The 18,146-nt window shown below is 44.1% G+C and overlaps 1 protein-coding gene across 1 annotated transcript in view; it reads left to right on the top strand.

The window, feature by feature from the left end:
* adarb2 (adenosine deaminase RNA specific B2 (inactive)) overlaps positions 1 to 18,146 on the top strand; it is a 280,576-nt gene that overhangs the window by 243,688 nt on the left and 18,742 nt on the right. The gene's annotated exons all lie outside the window — the stretch shown is intronic.

The following is an 18,146-nucleotide window of genomic DNA, read 5'->3' as shown; positions in this document are numbered from 1 at the left end:
TTATTAGTGACATGTACATCGAAACACACAGTGAAATGCATCTTTTGCATAGAGTGTTCTGGGGGCAGACCGCAAGTGTCGCCACATTTCCAGTGCCAACATAGCATGCCCACAACTTCCTAACCTGTACGTCTTTGGAATGTGGGAGGAAACCGGAGCACCCGGAGGAAACCCATGCAGACACAGGGAGAATGTATAAACTCCTTGCAGACAGCAGCCGGAATTGAACCCGGGACGCTGCCACTGTAATAGCATTATGCTAACCGCTACACTACCGTACCGCCCTAACATTGACAACAAATGTGCATCATGTAAGCAAATAAATGAAAGAAAAAGAATCTGTCTCTATCCTCGTAAACTGGCCAGGATCAAGGTTGATTTGTGAAATTCCACCTGTTAGGCTGGTTCCCAAACACTATCCAAGCTTTGCTTGTTTTCTCTGGTGCATTTTAGAAGCCAGTTCATATTAGTAAAGTAGAAACCTGTAACACCAAGTCAAGACTAGGTGCTGTACATTCATTACAACCTGACTTGCAATTTTCCACAAAACGGGATTGGATGAATTCAACATTACTCACTATGACACCCCCCTCCATCCCAAATCCCAGCCCCCTATCATGCAGTTTCTTTCCCCTTCCCCACCCACTCCATCTGCCGATCAGCCACACACTCCTCACACTGGGTTCCCCTCCACCCTCCCCACTGTTCACATTGTACTACCGTGGCAGGCACGGTAGTGTAGCAGTTAGCGTAACGCTTTACAGCGCCAGCGACCCGGGTTCAATTCCCGCCGCTGTCTGTAAGGAGTTTGTACATTCTCCCTGTGTCTACGTTGGTTTCCTCCGGGTGCTCCGGTTTCCTCCCACATTCCAAAGACGTACAGGTTAGGAAGTTGTGGGCGTGCTATGTTGGCGCCAGAAGCGTGGCGACACTTGTGGGCTGCCCCCCAGAACACTACGCAAAGAATGCATTTCACTGTGTGTTTCGATGTACATGTGACTAATAAAGATCTTATCTTATCTTATCTTATCCGCCACCATCCCTCCCTTATTAGGATACACTGTTCATCTTTCTTTCTTATCGCACTCTGTGATCTGCAGCCCCTTGTTGCCTCCAACCTCCCAGCCTCCGCAGCTATCTCCACCCCTCTGTCCCCCACTTGACTCTGTCCGCCAATCAACCCCGCCTCACCTGGATCCACCTATCACTTGGCAGCTCTTGTTCCACCCCTTCCCCTCACCCCTTTATACTGGCTATCTGACCTCTTCTCTTTCAGTCCAGATGAAGGGTCTCAACCTGAAACGTTGACTGTCCACTTCCCTCCACAGATGCTGCCTGAGCTGCTGAGTATCTCCAGCAGCTTGTTTATTGCTCCAACTTCCAGCTTCTGTAGTCTCTCATGTCTCCATAACTCACTAAATGAAGCTTAAGAAGGTACCCCATGTATCACCATAAAAATTATCTTAGGAAGTTAGATATTCATATCCCAACAAATATTTAGAACCAGAAGTTCATATGTCTGATGCTTTTAGTCCTGATTTGTTTCTACTATTAATTCCTTTCTGGGCACAGCACAAGAATAAGAAGTCATAGTCATCCAGCACAGAAACAGGCCCTTCAGCCCAACTGGCCCATGGCAACCAAGGTGCCCATTCAAGCTAGTCCCATTTTCCAAACCCTTCTTATCCATGTACCTATCCAACTGTCTTTTAAAAGTTGTTATTGTACCTGCCTCAACCACTTCCTCTGGTAGCTCATTCTCCAAACGTACCACCCCCGTGGAACACAAAGTCAACACAAAGTAAAAAATCCAAACCAAGTTTACGAAGGATATTGTGATGCCAACATAAGTAAGCACCCCCCCCCCCCCCCCCCCCCCCCGTCCATCCCTCTGGTGCCTACCTTTCTTTTGCCTCTGCCTGTCTTAGTGCTGCTGCCTCAGAGCTTGCACAATATCAGCTGGAAGGCCATTAACCTTCAGTGGGGGAGACGGTGGATGGCCTTGGAAGGCAAGCATCGAGCAGCTCTGTACCTGCAGATGCTGGCTGCAACCCCCTCCTTGTCAGCATGGGTAACACCAGATTGGACCAGCTGTTTAATAGATGAGGGATTGGCAGATTGTCAGGGTGGGGAGCACCATCGCTGTAATCCTGACAGTACACAGCAGGGTCTGCCTCACAAAGTAACTATCGCTCATCTGAGCTGTGGAGGACACACTGCTGCAACACTGTTCGGAGGCAGCTCGCTGAGCTTCCTCCAGGGCACTGGTGCATTTTCTAGCCCCTGCCTGTGCTGCAAAAAAAACGGGGACCTTGACCATGAGACAACGTACCCTGGCTGGGTCCACAAATGAGCATTCAGAGTCAGTCCCTTCTGACAGGCTAGAGAGGGTCAGTACAGAGCTCTGTGCTAAACTGGGGCTGGTCTCATCCGTGCTGCTTGATGGCAAAGGCATGGTTTCTTACAAACCTGTCAAAGCCCTGAACATTTTGTAGTGAATGCTTCGTCATGTAACCTGCCCAATCTAAGTCCTCACCTGAATCCTCAATAAAGGAGCCCGTATCCCATCTTGCCTTCCAGTGTGTAGCTGTCTGTATTTTTCACTGTGTCCTGTGTATGTGCTGGATTATACAGGCATGCCTGCCCCCCAGTAGGATATCCTCTGCTGCCTTGTGTGGGAGCTTCTCCTGCAAATGTGTCAGTGCATACTATGCATGTGACAGTGGTCTTGCTGCCGTGATTGAAAAGGTCTCAGTGGGTGGAAGGCTTGGGTTGTGATGTATGAGATCATGTAGCAATGTTGAATGTGCGAGGCCACTTACCCTGTGGTTTTTGGGGCTGAGTACTGATTGTTGGCAGATGAGTGATGGAGGGCAGTGAATTAAACAGTGCCTGGAGGCTGTGGGGCCATTGAGGGAATAAGACATTTGTAGATAAGTTTACTAACTCTGACAACTCACGTGAGGTCATTGAAATTCTTGCTTCACTGTTGCCACATGCCCAGAGGTGGAGATCTTGGATTAATCTCACTGCCTTTTGAATGTTTGCCTCTCTCCCATACTCCACCTGCACTACTACAGATCACAGAATATGGACCACACTGTCCATGCCCGCATGTAATAGAGAATTTTTTAAATATATATATTTATTTATTAGTCACGTGTACATCGAAACACACAGTGAAATGCTCTTTTTGCGTTAACAACGAGGGCAGCCAGCAAGTGCTGCCACACTTCCTGCGCCAACATAGCATGCCCACAACTTCCTAACCCGTACATCTTTGGAATGTGGGAGGAAACTGGAGCACCCGGAGGAAACCCACGCAGACACAGGGAGAACGTACAAACCCCTTACAGACAGCAGCCAAAATTGAACCCGGGTCGCTGACGCTGTGATAGCGTTACGCTAATCGCTACACTACCGCGCCGCCCCTATGGCGGGCTATGTGGGAGGGAAGGGTTAGATAGACCTTAGAGCAGGATAAAATGTCGGCACAACATTGTGGGCCGAAGGGCCTGTACTGTGCTGTAATATTCTATGTTCCATGTTCTTAATCCCCATCCCTAATTGTCCCTGACTGAGCTGAGGAAGTGGTTAAGAATCAATGAAAAATTGGTGGAATTGCTGACAGTGAAGAAAGTTGTCAAAGGATATTGCAGAATACACATGTTGAAAACTCGGGTGGAGAAATGGCAGATGGAGTTTAATCTGGACAAGAGTTAGGTTTTGCACTTTAGGAGGTCAAATGTAAGGGGAATGTACACAGTAAATGGCACGATCCTGAGGAGCATTGATGTACAGAGGGATCCTGGGGTGCAAGTTCATAACTCCCTGCAAGTGGCAACACAAGTGGATAGTTTGGTGAAGAAGGCGTATGGCATACTTGCCTTCATCGGTCGGGGCATTAAGTATAAAAGTTGGCAAGGCATGTTGCAGCTCTATATTACTTTGGTTAGACCACACCTGGAGTATTGTGTGCAGTTCTGGTCACTACACTATAGGAAGGATGTAGAGGCTTTAGAGAGGGTGCAGAAGAAGTTCACCAAGATGTTACCTGTATTGGAGCATATTAGCCATAAGAGGAGATTGAACAAACATGGATTGTTTTCTCTGGAGTATCAGAGGCTGAAGGGCAATCTGATAGAAGTATATAAAATTGTGAGGGGTTTAGATAGGATGGATAGTCAGAGTCCTTCTCCCAGAGTGGAAGTGTTAAATATTAGAGTGCATGGATTTAAAGTGAGTGGTGGAAAGTTTCAAGGAGATTTGCGAGGCAAGTTTTTTTACTCAGAAAGTGGCAGGTTCCTGGAATGCCCTACCAGGGAAGGTGGTAGAAGCAGATACGAGAGCAATGTTTAAGGGGCATTTGGACAGACACATGAAAAGGCAGAGAAATAGAGAGATCCAGACTATGTGCACGTTCAGTGGGATTAGTTTAGACTGGCATCATGGTCAGTGCAGACGTGGTGGGTCAAAGGGCCTGTTCCTGTGCCCTACTGTTCTGTGTTCTATGTTCTACATTGGTAGAATTGAATTTGCATTATAGGTTGGATCAGGTAAGGACAGCAAATTCCTTCCCTGAAGCATACGAGTGAACCTAATGGATTTTTTATGAAATTCTAACAACTTTGTGGATACAGTTATGAAGGCTAGCTTTATTTCCTAAATTGTTTATTTAATTACTTGAATTTAAGTCCCCAAGCTGCCATGGAGGGATTTAAAATCACGTCTCTGGAACAATGGTCCAAAACTCTGACTGCTAGTCCAGTAACATAACCACCACAGCACCGGATCCAGAGTTAATGGCCCATAAACATTGGAGCCTGAATTCTACCATTTTGTGCTGCCTTTCATGATTTTCCAGGTCACTTTCAGTTCCTGCATGATTGCCTTTACACATCCAGGCACAAGGCACTTCCCCCTTAAAAGGTCCAGGTCAGTTTTAAGCAATACATCACTAGCCTCTAGCAATTTGCAATATTGGGCAACTGTTGTATGCAGCCATGAAACAAATTGGTTGGTGCTGACTGCGAAGGAAATAAGATGAGATATCTTTATTAGTTGCATGTACATTGAAACACACAGTGAAATGCATCTTTTGCCTAGGGTGTTCTGGGGGCAGCCCGCAAGTGTCGCCACACTTCCGGCACCAACATAGCATGCCCACAACTTCCTAACCTGTACGTCTTTGGAATGTGGGAGGAAACCAGAGCACCCGGAGGAAACCCACGTAGACACGGGGAGAACGTACAAACTCCTGACAGACAGCGGCCAGAATTGAACCCGGATCACTGGCGCTGTAATAGTGTTAGGCTAACCGCTACACTACTAATCTTAATAAGTAGGCAGCAGGAAGATGGTGTGCTGTATGCATTTCAGTCAGGATCACGCGATGGTATACCGCTTAACACTGCTGTCTCACTGATCCAGGAATCCAGGTTCAATCCTGGCCTCAGGTGCTGTCCGTGTGGAGTTTGCACATCCTCCCTGTGACCTCATTGGTTTCCTCCAGGTGCTCAACTTTCCCCTCTCATCCCAAAGACATCCTAGTAGACCAATTGACTATTGTAAACTACCATTTGGTGTGAATAAGTGACAAAAAGGAACAACAGAGAATTGATGGGCAAAAGAGATAGAATAAGTTGCAGGGCTACAAGGAAATAAGAGGAGGAGAAGTGGACTGATAGGATTGCATTACTGGCATAGACCCAATGGGCTGAATGGCCTCCTTTTATATTCTAAAAAAGTAATTAAATGGACAGGAGCTAGTCACAATCCCTGCACCTGTTTTCAGGAACCATACAATTTAGCTCCCCACCCTTGACCCATGTTAAAATTAAAATAAAACCAAGTTTCATTTTTATGCCTTTACTTTCTAACCCATGCACTCTGTTGCTGAACAACATAATTTTTTCTATTATCTTTAAAATGTCAGTCATTAAATTCTTAATTTAAGTTTAATTCGCATTTTAGAGATAATTGCTTACTTGGACTGAAGCCAAATTAATGAATCATTGGCACTTGAGTAGAACACACAATTTGGCAATATTAAGCATCGTGGCTTTCTAATGTTGCATTGAAACAATGAAAAAAATCCATTGTTGAATAGTCACGGAGTACATTAATTTAATAAATTGAGGTTTCATTTTAATATGATTTCTGTGCATGCTTTATTAGCAGCAAATTCTGTCAAAACTCATTGGAATATTTAATTCAACTGACTTTTGCCACTGAATTTCCCAGCAACCAGCAGCAAATTGTGAATGTGAATGTCACCACACACAGGTGACCTGATATAGTCCCACTGCTGCCTTAAATAGAGTCATACAGCACAAAAATCCAGAGCTCTTCAGTCCATAGAATCTGCGCTGACCATTGAGCATTCATTTATGCTACAGTAATCCCATTTTATTCCCACATTCCCATCAACTCCACCCAGATTCTATCACTCACCTGTACACTAGGAGCAATATACAGTGGCCAATTAACCTACCAAGCCACACGTCTTTGGGATGTGGAGGGAAGCTGGAGCACCCGGTTGAAATCCATGCGGTCACAGGGAGTACATGCAAACTCCACACAGACAGCACCTGAGGTCAGGATTGAACCCAGGTTGCTGGAGCTGTGAAACTCTTCCTCCCATATAAAATCCCTTCATATCTTGCTGTGGAGGTCCACCTGCCTTGTATATCACGCTTCAATCAGTGACTTCTTCATCTTTTACCTTTCTCAGATCTTCATGTGATAGGATCTGGTCCACCAAGTCCTTGCCAGCTCACAGAGAAATCCCATAAATCCCACTTCCCCACATTTTCCCGTGAGCTACTTTCTCGCACTAAAGCAAAATCCGCACTCAGGAGGAAAGCGTTGACCCATCAGCAATATCAAATCTGCATCAGTGAGCTGTTCTGACTCTTCCTTGATTTGATTCAATTTTACTATCATTTAGTCCCTTCTCTAAATGCTCTGAATATAAAGAGTCAGAGGGGAATTGAGAGTGGGTGTGGAACTGGAGTAATGTGAACCTGACCAGAAATAAAAACATATAATTCTCATGAGGTTAGGCATCTTCTGTGGAGAGAAAAACAATTGATGTTACAGGTCGATGACCTTTCATCAGAACTAGAATAGGTTGCAGAGCAAGGACAGACAGGGGAGCAAACAAAGGAAGTGTCTATGGAATGATGGAGAGGAAGCAGACCGAATGTCACAAGTTTTGATGGTGCCAGCCAAGAGAGGACGGTGAGGGATTTTTAATTACTCTGAGGCATAAATAGAAAGAGATTAAGGAGAACTTTGAAGAGAAATAAAAGCAACAATGTTAGAAATGCAAAATACAAAACACCTTTGTTATTAGATATCTGAAATAATAGACGATTTCAGAACTGCTCAACAGGTCAGGCAGCATCCGTTGAGAGAGTAAAATGAAGTTAATATTGCAAGCTGATGACTCTTCATCAGAACTGGACATTCCTGAATGGAACTGGTTATCTGAAATTATTGAATACAATGTTACGTTCTGAGACCTGTAACATACATGTTACACTTCTCTGACACTTTATATACTCTGACTCTTTATATTCAGAGCATCTAGAGAAGGGACTAAATGATAGTAAAATTGAATCAAATCAAGGAAGAGTCAGAACAGCTCGCTGATGCATATCTGATATTGCTGATGGGTCAACGTTTTCCTCCTGAGTGCGGATTTTGTTTTATGGGCCAGCACGGCAGTGTAGTGGTTAACGCGACGCTATTACAGCGCCAGCGATCGGGGTTCAATTCCCGTCGCTGTCTGTAAGGAGTTTGTACGTTCTCCCGTGTCTGCGTGGGTTTCCTCCGGGTGCTCCGGTTTCCTCCCACATTCCAAAGACGTACAGGTAGGTTAATTTGGGTTTAAAAAATGGGCGGTGCGGACTCGTTGGGCCGGAAGGGCCTGTTACCACGCTGTAAATAAAATTTTAAAAATTTAATTTACATACTTAATCAGAAGAAAAGATACGCTTGGTTGTGCTCATGCTGGACTTTGTTGGATGAGTGTAAGAAGCCAAAGGCAGAGAAGTCAAATGGGAGTGGAGTGAAGAATTAAAGTAACAGGCAACTGGAAGCTGAAGGCCACCTTTGTGAACTGACGGAAGTGTTCTACAAAGCAGTCACCCAATCTCATTTGATTTCTCCATTGGAGTAAAGGACACATCATGAGCAGTGAACGCAGTACACTAAATTGAAAGAGGTACAAGAGAATCGCTGCTTCACCTGGAAGAATTCTTTGGGTCGTTGGACGTCGAGAAGGGAAGAGATAAAGAAAAGCATCTCCTGTGATTGTATGAGAAAGTGCTGTGAGAATGGGAGTGATTGGTGAGGATGGAAGGGTGAACCAGGGACTCGCAGGGAGATCGATCCCATTGAATGGGGAGGGAACGATGAGCCCGATGAAGTTATCACATTGAAAGTGGCAGAAATCACAAGAGGTGTTCCATTGAATTGGGGGCTGGTGGGGTGGTAGGTAACAACCAGGAGAGTCCTATGCTTCATCTGGTTGGGAAGAGAGGCAGTGAGAGCAGCAGTGTGGAAAATTAAATGGATATGGCTAAGAGTCCTGTCAACTATGGAAAAGGAGGAACAACAGTTAAGAGAAGAAGATGATGTCTGGGAAGCACAGGTATGGAAGTCATAATCGTCAGAACAGATATGATGGAGCCAGAGAGGCTAGGAGAATAGAATGGACTCCTTGCAGACTTACCATAGGTATTGGTCATTAACCATTTCCTGACATTAAGGTAGAGATGTCAAGAAAGGGGGGTAGGAGGGAAGTCAGTGACAGTCCACATGAAAACAAGAGCAGGGCAGAAATTGGTATTGGTATTTTGGTATTGGTTTATTATTGCAATGTGTACCAAGATACAGTAAAAAGAACTTATGTGTGTGAGCCATCCAGGCAGATCATGCCATACATTGAAGAAGCAAAAAGAAAACAGAATGCAGAGTATAGTGTAACAGCTACAGAGGAAGTGCAGTGCAGATAAACAAATAAAGTTTGGTGGTGAAACTGTTGAGTTCTGTATGAGAACTGTACCAGAAAAAGAGGCAAGGGAGGAGCCTGAGTCAAGTTCAAACAAAGACTCCATGTTACCCACAAAGGGACAGGCATAGCTTGGACCTATGGGAACTTCCACAGCTACATCTTTGATTCAGAGAAAGGAGTGGAGTTGAAGGAAAAGTTGTTAATTGAGAATGAGTTCAGTCAGGTGAAGGAGGGTCGTGGTGGAGAGCTCAGGCTCACCCTTGCGTGAGGAAGAAACAAAATGCCTTCAGGCCATCCAAGCATGTGATGGTGGTGTAGAGAGAAAGGAAGTCCATAGTGAAAATGAGCCAGTTGGGGCCAGGAAAACAGGAAACTGTCAAAGTGTTGGAGGTCCTCCGAGATGTCAACAATGTAAATGGAAAACTACTGGACAGAAGGAAAAAGGGCAGAGTCAAGGTAAGAAGAAATAAGTTCTGAAGTGTATCAAATAGTTCTGCTTGTGGATCACAGAGAGGAGATAGAAACGGCTTGTTCATGACTGGGGGAGGATGAAGCTGCAGTCAATGGAGTAAAAGTCTCCGGAGCAAATAAGTTCTGGGAGACAATGACTTAATGTTCAATGGCTCAGACATAATCTAGAGGGAGGTATGAGGCAGTGTCAGGGAGCTACCATTCAACCTCTGCAGGGTAGAGATTAATTTGCCAAATGCCAACATCACCCCAGTGCTGGCAGGTTTGGTAGTTAGCAAACAGGAAACTGAAAGTAGGAATAGAGACACAAGAGACTGCAGATGCTGGAATCAGTGGCATCAAACAATCTGCTGGAGGAACTCAGTGGGTCGAGCAGCATCTGTGGGAGGAAAGGAATTGACAACATTTTGGGTCAAAACCTTACGTCAGTCCTGATGCAAAGTTTCGACCCAAAACATCAACAATTCCGTTCCGTCCGCAGATCTGCTCAAACCACTGAGTTCCTCCAGCAGATCGTTTGTTGCTGAGAGTAGGAATAAATGGGTCTTATTGCACATGGCAGGCAGTGACTAGTGAGGTGTTGCAGGGATCAGTGGTTGGACCCCAGCTTTTCATAACATATATCAATGATTTGGATGAGGGAACTAAATATAACATTTTTCCCTGGAGTATAGGGCACTGAGCAGTGACCTTATAGAGAGGCATAGATAAGGTGAATGTTCACAGTCTTTTTCTGAGGGTTGGAGAGCCTAAAACTAGAGGGCATGTTTAAGGTGAGAGGGGAAAGACTTAAAGGGGACCTGAGGGGTAGCTTTTTCACACAGAGGGTGGTGGGTATGTGGAACGAGCTGCCAGAGGAAGTGGTGGAGGCAGGTACAATTACAATCTTTAAAAGGTACTTGGACAGGTATGTGGCTTAGAGGGATATGGACCAAATACAGGCAAATGAGACTAGTTCAAATGGGCATCTTGGATAGCATGGATGAGTCGGGCTGAAGGGCCTGTTTCTGTGCTGCATTACTCTATGACTCTATGTCTCCAAGCTTGCAGGTGACATAAGACTGGGAGAAGGGTAGGGATGGAATGTGAACTGTAAGGAGGATGCAAAGAGGTTCCAGTGTGACTTAGACAAGCTGGGTGAGCAGGCAAATACAGTTTAACATGGATAAATGTGAGGTTATCCACTTCGGTTCTCAAAACAGAAAAACAGCTTATAATCTAAATGGTGATGGATTAGGAAAAGGAAGGCTGCATCAAGACCTCGGTGTCTTTGTACTCCAGTCAAAACAAGCGTTCTTGTGCAGCTGGTTGTTCAGAAGGCAAGTGGTATGTTGGTCTTCATTGCAAGAGGATTTGAGTGCAGGAGCAAGCGTGTCTTTCTGCAGCTGTACAGGGTGAGACCTTGGTGAGACCTTCATCTAGAATTTTATGTACTGTATCTGAGGAAGGATGTTTTTGCTGTGAGGGTGTGCAGCAAACGTTTACTCAGCTAATTCCTGAGACCGCAGGACTGACAGGTGAGGAGATATTGGTATGGTTGGACCAACATTCACTGGAATATTGAAAAATGCAAGGGGACTTCATTGAAACCTAAAAAATTCCAAGAAGACTAAATACAGGGAGGATCTTCCCGATGGCTGGAGACAGAGCCTCAGGATATGGGATTTAGAATTAGGATCAAAAGAAATTGCTTCACCCAGAGCTGGTGACCGTTTGGAATTCTCTACCAGAGAAGACAGTGTAGGCCAAGTAATTAAATATATTCAAGAGCGAGATAGATACAGAGTACTGAAGCAAATGATCAGTCAAGATTGTGTTGAATGGCGGGGAAGCCCAAAGGGCCAAATGAGCTACTCTTGCTCTTACTGTCTGTGTTTGTATGACAATATTTACATTTGAGCAAGTGCAGCAAGTTCCGAGGGAGTGGGTCAGAGTGAGTAAGGACAGTCAAAAAATTGAGGTGGTCAATGTCTCACCAGTAGTTAGCAATGAAGGGATCATAAGAGGCCAAAGGCAGGGGTCACTGAAGACACAATCCAGGTGGATTAGGAATTCTGAAGACAGTCTGGGGTGAAGACCCCTGGCCAGGGAAGTGGGCACGGAGATGAAGGCAGAGGAAGAAGAGCTGGGCTTGGAATTCACGGAGATGAGTACATAAGGAATGAGGCTGACGACTGTTCACTCAGATCAGAGAGGGGACAGTCAGAAAGGGTCGTGAAGACAAGTGATAAGACTAAGGAGAGGTGGGGTCAAAGGAAAGCAGAGGAGAAAGATTGGAAGTGCATTAGAATTCAAAGGTTGTTCAAGTTTTCAATCTTTGATCCCTGAAAGGAGGAAAATATGTCTTTTTAACATGCCCTTATTCTGATAATGGTCATGATCTTGAAATGTTATCTCTCTCCACAGATGCTGCCTGACCTGTTGAGTATTTGCAGCATTTTCTGGTTTTATTTCAGATTACCAACAACTGCAGTTTGTTTTTTGTTTCTCAATAGACTATGTCTGGTAAAGGCAGATTTCCTTTCATTCAGGGCATCAGTGAACCAACTATTTTTATTATATATTCAACAGATAAGGGCTTTGCAAGCTGAGACAGCATTTAATTGCCCATCCCTGACTACTCTTGAGAAGGTGGTGGTGAGCTACCTTCTTGAACCACTACAGTCCTCATAGCAGTCCCACAATGCTATGAGGGAGGGAGTTCCAGGATTTTGACTCAGCAGTGGTGAAGGAACAGTGATATATTTTCACGTCAGGATGGTGTGTGGCTTGGAGGGTAACTTCTAGGTGGTGGTGTTCCCATTCTTTTGATGCCCTTGTTCTTCTAGCTGGTAAGATAAGACAAGATATCTTTATTAGTCACATGTACATCAAAACAGACAGTGAAATGCATCTTTGCGTAGAGTGTTCTGGGGGCAGCCTGCAAGTGTCACTACACTTCCGGCGCCAACATAGCATGCCCACAACTTCCCAACCCGTACGTCTTTGGAATGTAGGAGGAAACCGGAGTACCCGGAGGAAAGCCATGCAGACACGGGGAGAACATACAAACTCTTTACAGACAGTGGCCGGAATTGAACCCAAGTCACTGGCGCTGCAGTAGCATTACACTAACAAGGAATCTCAGTGAGTTGCTGCAGTGCATCCTGTAGATGGTACAAACTGCAGCTGCTGTGTGTTGGTGGTGGAGTGAGTGAATGGTTGTGGATGAGGTGCCTATCAAGCCGTCTGCTGTGTGCTGTATGGTGCCGAGCTTCCCGAGTGTTGTTGAAGCTGCACACTTCCAGGCAAGTGGAGGGTATTCTGTCACTCTCCTGACTTGAGCCTTGTAGACAGTGGACAGACTTTGGGGAGTTAAGAGGTAAGTTACTCACCACAGGATCCCTAGCCTCTGATCTGCTCTTGTAGCCACATTGTGTATATGGCTACTCCAGTTCACTTTCTTCGGTTTCATGACAATCCAGCAGCTTTCCACTCCCTTTTACCGATATCAGCATTTTGTTTCCAGGCTATTAAAAACTGAATTCATATTCTTAAATTGTGATGTGATTTGAATTTGCATTCTCTGGATTACTGTTAATGGTTACTCTATGATACCTTCTAAAGCTCGTTATCCTACTGAGCTAACCACTTCCCTCGATAAGTATATTACTGAAATTTTAATTTACTTGGACTGAAGCCAAATTAAGCACTGACAATTATGCATTCCACACAGTCTGGAAGTATTAAGCACCATCGCTTTCTAATGTTGCATTGAAACAATACAAGGAAAACCAATGTTGAATAATGCTTGAGTAATCTTGTACTTTTGTACAATATTTATTCTGGCATTAAGAGGTGCATTGGCAATTTATGTGACTTCATGTGGTAGATTCTTGAATAATTTCAAAAAATTGAAGATAAAATTTAGAATGTAAACAGAGAACTGACTTTTGTTTTTAAAAAGAACAACATAACATATTGACTCACATGAACAAAATTCCTTTTATTCCTGTGTCTATTTATCTTTCCTGATGTTAAGTAAGGGTTTTGATTCCACCAGATGACCAGAGTGAGAGGATTAACTACCCCTACAAAGAATCTGAATTGACATTAGTAAGAGCATTGGTTAGTGACTGAACTCACAGCAACATTGATTCAGCTTTGTCATATTGTCTTCTAAGTAACTCCTCAAAGCCAGTCCCAAACAAGTCATTCAGTGATGATGAGAGGACAGTTCCCTAGAGTTTTTTGGTTTCTGACGTTAATAGCCACTTAGAGTCAGAGTCACACAGCACGGAAACAGGCCCTTCAGCCCAACTGGTCCATGCCGATCAAGATTCCTATCAAAGTTAGTCCCATTTGCCCATGTTGGGCCCACTTCCCTCTAAACCTTTCCTATCCATGTACCTGTCCAAGTACCTTTTAAATGTTGATATTGTACCTGCCTCAACCACTTCTTCTGGCAGCTCATTCCATATACTGACCACACCCTCTGGGTGAAAGGTTTGCCCCTCAGGTTACTTTTAAATCTCTCCCCTTTCACCTTAAACCTATACCCTCTAGTTCTTGATTCCCTGATCCTGGGAAAAAGACTGCGCATTGACCCTATCTATGCCCTTCATGATTTTATACTCTCTGTAAGATCATCCCTCATTCTCCTATGCTCCATTGAATAAAGTCCCAAACTGCTGAACCTCTCTCCATAACTCAGTCCCTCGAGTCCCTGCAACATCCTCCTAAATTTCTTTGTAATTGTACAATTGGCAAAATTTCACAGATCATCTTCCCAGCGCCTGATACTGAACTGCACTGGACAGAGTCTCAATATAAGAATATGCACTGAGGCATACAGATAAAGACTTCACTCAATGCAATTGTGAAACTTCATATATTGCAATTTATAAATTCTCCATGCACCCCAAAACCACATAATTTCTTAGAAATGGAATTTGTTTATTATTATCACATGTACTGAGGTACATTGAAAAACTGGTCTTGCATACCATTCAGGCAGTTCAATTCAATACACAGTACATCGAGGTAGTACAAAGTAATACTGTACAGAATGAAGTGTAACAGCTACAGAGAAAGTGCAGTGCAGGCAGACAATAAGGTGCAAGGTCACAACAAGGTAAATTGTGAGTTCAAGAGTCCATCTTATCGTACTAGGGAACTGTTCAGTAGTCTTATAACAACAGGATAGAAGCTTTCCTTGAGCCTGGTGGTACGTGCTTTCAGGCTTTTGTATCTTCTGCCCAATGGGAGGGGGGGAGAAGAGAGAATGTCTGGGGTGGGTGTGGTCTTTGATTACGCTGGCTGCTTTACCGTGGCAGTGAGAAGTGTAGACAGAGTCCATGGAGGGGAGGCTGGTTTTCATAATGGGCTGAGCTGTGTCCACAACTCTCTGCAGTTTCTTGCGGTCCCGGGCAAAGCAGTTGGATAGGATGCTTTCTATGGTGCATTGATAAAAACTGATGAGTGTTGACAGGGAAATGTCAAATTTCTTTAGCCTCCTGAGGAAGTAGTGGCGCTGGTGAGCTTTCTTGGACATGACGTCCATGTGGTTGGACCAGGACAGGCTATTGGTGATGTTCTGTCCTGAGAACTTGAAGCTCCCAACCGTCTCAACCTCAGCACCGTTGATGTAAATAGGCGCATGTGCACCGCCCTCCTTCCTGAAGTAAATGACCAGCTATTTTGTTTCGCTGACACAACAAAAAAATGCCTGGGGAAAAAAGTCTGGGAAATTCCTTTCCCACACATCTAGGTGCTAGAAACCAGTCCATGGTGTCACTCTCATCCTGCATTCCCTGTAGGATGCCTCTTTTGTAAGGGGTTATGTCTGCCTCATCCAGAAAGAAATCCGGTTCTTGCTTTAAGAAATTCAGTGAATCAATCTCCATCACATAAGATAGCAGCCTGCTCCACGTCGCTACCATTCCCTGGGAAAAATAGCAGAGGAAGGCACTTGGAAGCTTACGTTTTTATTGAAAAATACATAGGTTATAACTATTCATCTCCAAGACATGGCACTGTGATCCATCTGGACAGTTGTACAATATGTCCCTTCACTCAGCCATTTACTCAAGTAAAAACATGAGGAAATAGGACCAGGAGCAGGCGACTTGGCTCCTTAAACCTGCCCCGCCTTTCAATATGATCATGGATGATTGTCCCAGACCTCATCTCCTCTTCTGTGCCAGTTCCCCAAAGCCCTCAATTTCCTGATCCTTCAAAAATATATCTACTTCCTCCTTAAATACTGTACCTCCAAAATGATCTGGCCTCCGCAAACCCAACTGCTCAACAGTTCAATAGCTTCTATCCCACTATGATAAGACTATTGAACGGTTCCCTTATACAGTGAGATGGACTCTGACCTCACAATCTACTTTGTTGTGACCTTGCACCTTATTGTCTACCTGCACTGCACTTCCTCTGTAGTAGTGACACTTTACTCTGTACTGTTATTGTTTTTACCTGTACTACCTCAATGCACTTTGTACTAAGTCAATATAACTGCACTGTGTAATGAATTGACCTGTACGATTGATATGCAAGACAAGTTTTTCACTGTACCTCGGTACAAGTGACAATAATAAACCAATACCAATACCTCTGAGGTAGAGAATTCCAGAGATTCACCACCTTCTGGGAGAGGAAGTTCCTATGTACCTCAGTTTTAAATGACCGCCCCCTAATCTTGTAACTATATCCACTCGTTCAAAATTCTCCCGGAAACATCTTGACCTCTCCTCTGTCATGTCCTCTCAGGGTCTTCAATCTTTCAAAAATATCACCCCTCCTTCTTCTAAGCTCCACAGAATATAAATCTAACTTCTTTACCTGCTCAGATATGAGAACCCTCTCATCCCAAGAATTAACCTGGCAAATCTCTTTGGATTCACTCCAAAGTCAGTATATCATTTCTTAAATAGGGGGACCAAAACTCCAGATGTGACCTCACCAACATCCTGTAAAATTGTAACAATACTTCCCTATTTCTAAACACTGATCCTTTTGCAAGAACGAACAATATGCCATTTACTTTCCTGACCACTCACTTCACCTGCCTGCTGCATACTCCGGAGTACTTTGATCCCTCAGTACTTCACTTATCTGTGGTCTCTCTCCATCTAGCTAACAGTCTGCCTTTTGATTCCTCTTACCAAAGTGCATGACCTCACACTTTCTCACACTAAACTCCATTTGCCACATTTTCATCCACTCACTCAACCCACCTACGTCCTGTTGCAGAATCCTCATTGTAACATGCCCTCCCTTCTATTTATGGATAGAAAAGGCCTAGAGGGATATGGACCAAATAGAGGCAAATGGGACCAGCTCAGATAGACATTTTGGTCAGTATGGACCAGTTGGGCCGAAGGGCCTGTTTCCATGCTGTATAACTCTAAAACTCCATTTTTATATCATTGCCTAACTTACAAAAGTATTACCAAAAATCCCTTTTCAGTTTGCTGCTAATTTGCACCTCTGCTGTCTCCCTGGACAATACATTCAACATCCCCTATTTAAATACAGAAAATAATAGGTTGTGTATATTACCACAATTTCTGGTCTCACTGCCAAGAGAGTCCAGAAGTAGCACTTACATAAACAACTCTTCTTTTTTTATTGCATTTTGTTACCAGAACTAATGGAAAACACATGTCCTGGGGGAGAGAAATGTGATGGAGAAAACACAAACCAAGAAGGAAAAGGATGCACTGATAGAGAGAATCGGGAAAATAGAACTTTAGCCTCAATTGGGATTTAAAAAAAACAGTCCTGTAAATAGAAAATAGGAGCAGGAATAGACCATTTGGCCCTTTAAGCTCCTCTGCCATTCAATAAGGTCATGGTTGATGATTCAGATTCAATCCCCTGTTTCCAGCTTTCTCCCCATTTTCCTTGATCTCTCCAGTTTTTAGAAAAATCTGAGAGAAACAGACAGACAGAGAGAGAAAGAGCGAGAGATATTACACCCCCACTCCAAAGCCTGACATGATTGGACCCTTGGAAGTCCCCACCGTGACTGACACCTGTCTTCCCTGACTGTCCCTGGGCCTCTCTCCCCTGATAAAACTCCACTCCCACAACCTACCAGCAGGATATATGGCCTATCTTTTCCTCCTGGATGCCATTCAGTGGTAAGGCATGTCAAGGAAAGTTTTTCACTCTTCAAGACCTTTCGTAGTTTTAAGATTTCACACTCGTCTCACCTTAGGACATTAGCAATGTTTGTACTTTGCACACAAAAGCTTGCAGAGCCCTTATGAACAGAGTCCTCTGGTCAGGAAGGTTGCAGATCTAAGGCCTGTGGAAATAGAGGTCACTCATCAGGGCAAAAAGTTAGTTTCTGGGCATTCTGGTTCAACACAAGACAGGTGGTATTCCTACCTTGTGTCTTTTTCATATCAAGAAGTGGTTTTAAGTGACATTCTGTGATTGCCAATTGACTGGGAAACCTAAAATAGTGTAGGTTCAAGGTAAAGTTAAGGGGCATTAAAAGGCTTTCTGTCCTACTTTTTACCCTTTGTAAGTGATGTTTGAATACCAAGAATCCTTAAGATAACATATGCACTCCATTAAAATGTTGAAAAACAAGTTGCTGTGTAAAATGGGTATTGTAATAAGGTATGGGATGTGACTGGGTTTAGTCCCACACTCG

The sequence above is a fragment of the Pristis pectinata genome, chromosome 5, assembly GCF_009764475.1.
Source record: "Pristis pectinata isolate sPriPec2 chromosome 5, sPriPec2.1.pri, whole genome shotgun sequence".
NCBI classification, from domain to species: Eukaryota; Metazoa; Chordata; class Chondrichthyes; order Rhinopristiformes; family Pristidae; genus Pristis; species Pristis pectinata.
The sequence above is the reverse complement of the archived record's forward strand: the minus strand, read 5'-3'. Positions and strand labels throughout refer to the sequence as shown.